General features: G+C 24.9%; 1 long non-coding RNA gene across 2 annotated transcripts; it reads right to left on the bottom strand.

The window, feature by feature from the left end:
- Positions 1–628: 628 nt before the first annotated feature.
- On the bottom strand, positions 629–4,455 carry LOC136079504 (uncharacterized). Of its 2 annotated transcripts, XR_010637970.1 has the most exons (4): positions 4,311–4,455; positions 3,902–4,020; positions 3,086–3,225; positions 629–3,011 (listed from the first exon to the last, which is right to left on the bottom strand). It is a non-coding gene; the product is annotated as an uncharacterized LOC136079504 (long non-coding RNA). The 2 variants fall into 2 exon arrangements; XR_010637969.1 differs by lacking the exons at positions 3,902–4,020; positions 4,311–4,455 and adding an exon at positions 3,341–3,590.
- Positions 4,456–5,802: the final 1,347 nt, after the last annotated feature.

Below are 5,802 nucleotides of genomic sequence, written 5' to 3'. Positions count from 1 at the left end.
CTAAATAATATTAAGGTACAATAATAACTTTTTAGAATTTTTTTTTTGTATTAATGGAAAGCAACTACTCTCTGCGCCGATTTTTTTAATTTTAAATTTGAACTTTTTTGAAGGTTTTGAGAAGTTTTTAAACAGCTGGCGCTAATCATCCATCAACTAAAGTGAGAAAAAATCCTCTCAGAGAAACTAGGTAAACTTTATCAACAAATAATGAAATAGTATTTTAGAATTAGTCGCTTTACATAAATTATTTTTGGATTTCCAAAAAGCAAAAACATTAAAAAAAAATGTTTGGTAAAAATGACTTTTTACCAAAATAATAAAATGTAAACAATGATTTACATTTTTAAGAATTTTTTCTTTTTAATATATATAAGAATTTAACATATAAAAGAATTTTTTCTTTCCTCAAAAGTGTTGCAAATTCAAACTATGCTAGTTAATTAGTTAAACCCGTTATAAAATTTAAGTATCTTGGTATTTGACAAATGCGCAAAACTACAATATTCTCCAGGTATTTAAAGGTTTTTAGTTTATATTTAGTTGCGACCCCTCTTTAAAAACATCCCTTAAGTTATGTACAACAAATTATTAGGCATAAAATAGAGAAATTCAAAAAAACATTGAAGTCATTTCATATATTTATTTCATTTTAACTGACAAAAATTTACAGTAAAAGAATATCAGGTTTTTTTTAAAAATTGTATAAATGCGTCAATCGTAAATCTTAAAGAAAAAAAAATGGAATTATGATACCATAATTACAAAAAAATAAATAAAAATTAAAAAAAAAAAAACTACACAAAAACTTAAAATTGATTTCCATATTTATAGTAACCTATGTTGACATGGCAGTTAATATAAACATTTATCAAAAATGCAATTATAAAATCTGTTTCCAAGTACAAAAGGATTAACAATACTAAAAAAAATTAAAATCAAATTAAGATATAAATTGCATTTTAAGCAAAATGTTGTCTTGGTTTTTAGTAAATAAATAAAAACAGTAAGTTCCAATAATGAAACTACCAATTATTCGTTTCTAACAATAGACACCAACGTGAAGGTAAGCCAAGCAGTCTATTAACACAAAACATCACAACAGTAACACATAACAATAGAATATTTACACCCTTGATCCTAAAATCCAGCGAAAATAACAAACCATTTTGAAATATGGAAGACAAAATTAAAAAATCAATTTTAAGTTAACTATATTTATTCTTTTACTAAACATATAAATACATAAAAGTATAGTTGCTTTTATATTCAATATTAGTTATTCAATTACTTCAAATTTAGGACATTAAAACGCCCTAGATTTAAAGATCAAGGCTGCATACTCTTTCATACACATTACGCTAAACATTACCAGACATATGTTTCCAAAATAATTAAAAATAGGCTAGACAGCACCTAGCTCTGAAGCAGTAACACCGCCACTAAATGCTGCCAAGTCACACCTCTGCCATAAGTACACCGCTAGGCTGGCAAGGTTATCAATCTTGCTCAACATAATGCCAAGTCACACCGCTTTAAAATCTTCACCAACAACTGCAACATCATTATGTGAAGGGAGATTATAACGACGCCTATCACGCCCTTTAAGTAAAGACATTTTTACAACTGACACTTAGCGACCTTATAGAGGTGCTCGACGAATTTCTTCATCTTCAAAATCAGTCATGTTTTAAAATGCAAGAGCAAATGGGTTTTCTTCACTAAAAATAATTTGCAATCGAAACATTAAATCATTTAAGGAAAGATAATTACCACGTTTTTCCATTCTAAAATTTACTGCTGCAAGTGGATCATAGATGTATAGTTGACAATATGTCGGCGGAACATCTTGATTTGTTCTTAAATTACCAATACGATGAAAAAGTTGACCACATATTCTAAAACATGGCGGCCTAGGATTCATGGGTTGAACAAAATTAGCTTTAAATAAAGCAAAAGAAAGACATGCATTACAATTTCTGATATATTTAAAAAAAATCAGATTGTCACTTCTATCAGCATAGTTTCCTTTAAATAAATCTTCTAAATCTTGTGGAAATGATGAAGGTTACGACAAAACTACCTTTCCATTATGGCAATATAAAAAATGTGTTTCATCAGGAAATGTCTAAGCACAACAATGCTGAAAAATATAATTTATTTCTCCTAAATAATTATAATCTAGAATAGTATTACTTCTTGCTATACAATGCATTCTTTCGTATCTATCAGCAGTTCTCGCATTTTGTTGATTAATAATTTCTTCTTGCCTAAGCCTATCTCTTACATTTCTGCAACGATTATTTTCAACTCGCCTTACCAAGGTCTCTTCATTTGGGTTCGAATTATTTGCTGTTTGCAGAGCAGCATTTCTAGCATTTTGTCGATTATTAACTTCTCACCTTAGCCTATTTGTTTTATTTCGGCAACAATTATTTTCAACTCGCCTAACCAAGCTCTCCTCATTTGGGTTTGAATTTTTGCTGCTTGCCGAGCAGCATTTTGTCCATTATTAATTTCATCTAAGTCTATCTCTTTCATTTGTGTCACAAACAACTTGTCTATTATTATTTCCATTTTCTAAACTAATATGTGCTTCTAGCCTAATATCATCCATTTAAACTTCACTTTTAATTAAAAGTAGTAACAAAAAATCTTAAACGAATCCTGAAGATTGCGATCTTTCCCATATAATTTTTTTTCTACTCTAAATAGCACACACAAATATTTTTTATATATAACAGACTGTAATTTAAAATAAATTATACAATAATCTTATGACTTTAAAAATATATATATATAAGCTAGGAGATGTTTGAAAAAAAATTAGCTTAGCAAATAATAATAAAAAAAGTTATTAAAAACATGCAATTCTAATAATATACATACTGCTAACATAGAAAAATTATTTCTTCAAAAAAAATTATAAGTAAACGTTTTTTTTTTAAATTCTTTAAAAACTTTAAAACATTTTGTTCTTCTATACCACATTAATACATCATCTGATAAATCTAAAATAAAAAATGTAATGAATAAGTAAATAAATAAGAGAATCATTACATACAAAAAAAGATAATCAATGCACCTTATAGAGAAAACCTATTGTGATTTACCAGAGTAGTAGTTGTTCAATATTATTATTTCATGTTAGCTTTTACAAAATAACTTATGCTGCAACATCATGATTCCAAAATAATTATGAAAAAAATCATGCAGTAAACAGCGCTAAAGACAAAAAATCAAATTGAGATAAATCAAATTGTATATATGGCAAAATAATTTCTATTGGCTTTTAGTGAAAGATTAAAAGCAGTGATTTTTAATAAAATTACTTATTTACCATTTTTAACAATAGACACCAACATGAAGATAAGCCAAATGTCTATCAACTTAAAAGATAACAAAAAAACATCACAGCAACAACACACAACAATAGCACATACCATAAGTTAATATAATATGTTTATAACATAATTTAAGTAAGATAACATTCATATTTAACAGAACATAAAGTTGACAAATCTTACTCTACATGTTTACTAAGTCACAGCACTTTGAAACAACATAATATAAAAATATGTACCAACTTTAAACACAATAAATGTGTTTAAATATGTATATAAGGTTTAATATATACCTTATATACATATTTAAACACATTTTTAAAAACAGTTATATAACACATATTGACACATACGCAAACAATAAAAACACTTTACATTATTATCAAAACACATTGATAAAACAACTATAAAACAATTATTACCACATACACATACTTATCAAAAAAGCATAAATGCAAACAATAAACGTGTACAAACAAAAATTTTAAAAATGACGCGAAAAAATTTAAAAAGATTCAAAATAAACAAAATATATATGTGCAAACAATACTTTTTACCATTCTTTTTTTCATAAGAACTGTAATCCTCATAACAAAATATAACCTTTACGTACAATAACATGTGGCATGCCATGTCGGTTTTGGCACAAAATTTTGAATTAATTTTTCTAAATTTTCTAAAAAAGAACAAAAATAGTAAATAGAAACACAGAAATTTCAAAGTAGTAATAACCATTTTATGGAAATAGCATTAGTATAACTTTAAATAACATCCATAACCTTATTTTCCTTCTAAAAAATAAAATAATAAAACTGCGAAAAAGAAAAGCCAGAACAAACAAAATATTACGATTTAAAAAATTAAAATCCTTTCTACTTAAAGTTTTTGCTACTTCATTTAATAAAAATTTAAATCCATTCTACTTTATCTAATAAAAATGTATATACAACTATTTCATATACTTACTTCAATTATAACATGACCTTAACAATGATTATATATCTTAGTATGATCCTTTATGTAAAATATCTAAACTTATAATTAAATTTCATAAGGAGAAAAGTTTCAACTCGCTAAAAAGACATCTTTCTCCGATGACCACGTGCATTTTGAGAACGCGCTCTTTCAAAGCATAACTAATAAAACGACATTAAACATTAAACGTTTCTGTAGTATTAATATTAAGATTACATTGATATAAGTTGTTTACCTTCCGTTTAACAACTCTTGTATTGAGCACCTTTCATGTGATGAGTACATAACTGCATAATTTATAAAATATGCATGGTTCCTTTCAAATCCACTTAATAGGTCACAATAAGTTATTTTGTAATAAAAAACATATATATTACATGAAAAAATGCGTAACTTTGTTCCAATCATTTTTATTGTCTTGGTTCAATTTTGGCAAATATCTGTAAGTGCTAAGTTGTGTTTCCGGTATATTGTATAAAAGTACAGCAGAGATTTGGCTTTCACAGATTTTTCCAAAAAGAAAACCCTAATTTTTGGTTCCAATAAGCCTTTGTTGAAGGTAACATCCATCGTTGTGCTCAAAAAATCTTTCTGAGCCTTTCCCATTTTCACATCAACTCCATTAGTTAAAATATTTTTTACAAAGTTTCCAGTTGTACCGTGAAACCACGTTTCAACTCGTAAAAATTATTTTTATACACATCAGAAAAGTTTTATTATAAACAACAGCTAATGTTTTTCATACTGCATATATATATACATATATATATATATATATATATATATATATATATATATATATATATATATATATATATATATATATATATATATATATATATATATATATATATATATATATATATATATATATCTATATACAAATATATATATATATATATATATGTATATATATATATATATATATATATATATACATATATATATATATATATATATATATATATATATACATATATATATATATATATATACATATATATATATATATATATATATATATATATATATATATATATATATATATACATATATATATATATATATATATATATATATATATATATATATATATATATATATATATATATATATATATATATATATATATATATATGTATGTAAATTATGTTAATGTATTTTACAAATAAAGTGTTTAATGTTCTTAAAGAACAGAGCAAAAATAAATTAGTAAAAAACACTTATCTAACTTTTCCTTCAACTTAAAGTTTTACCATTGCTGGATCATCTTCCTGCTGATCCAGTAATAGTGAAACTTCAAGTTGAAGAAAAAAGTTAGATAAGTGTTTTTTACTAATTTATTTTTGTATCGGACAGTATCGGACAAAACAAATGCAACCAAATAATGCTAATTTAGTTTCTTTATATAAAAGTGCTGCATTTTTTCAATTTAGAGAAATAACTATATAACTGTTTAGAGACAAAGTTCTTCAACATTTAT

This window comes from Hydra vulgaris, chromosome 04, assembly GCF_038396675.1.
Source record: "Hydra vulgaris chromosome 04, alternate assembly HydraT2T_AEP".
In the NCBI taxonomy this organism is placed as follows: Eukaryota; Metazoa; Cnidaria; class Hydrozoa; order Anthoathecata; family Hydridae; genus Hydra; species Hydra vulgaris.
This window is presented reverse-complemented; position numbering and strand designations above follow the sequence as displayed.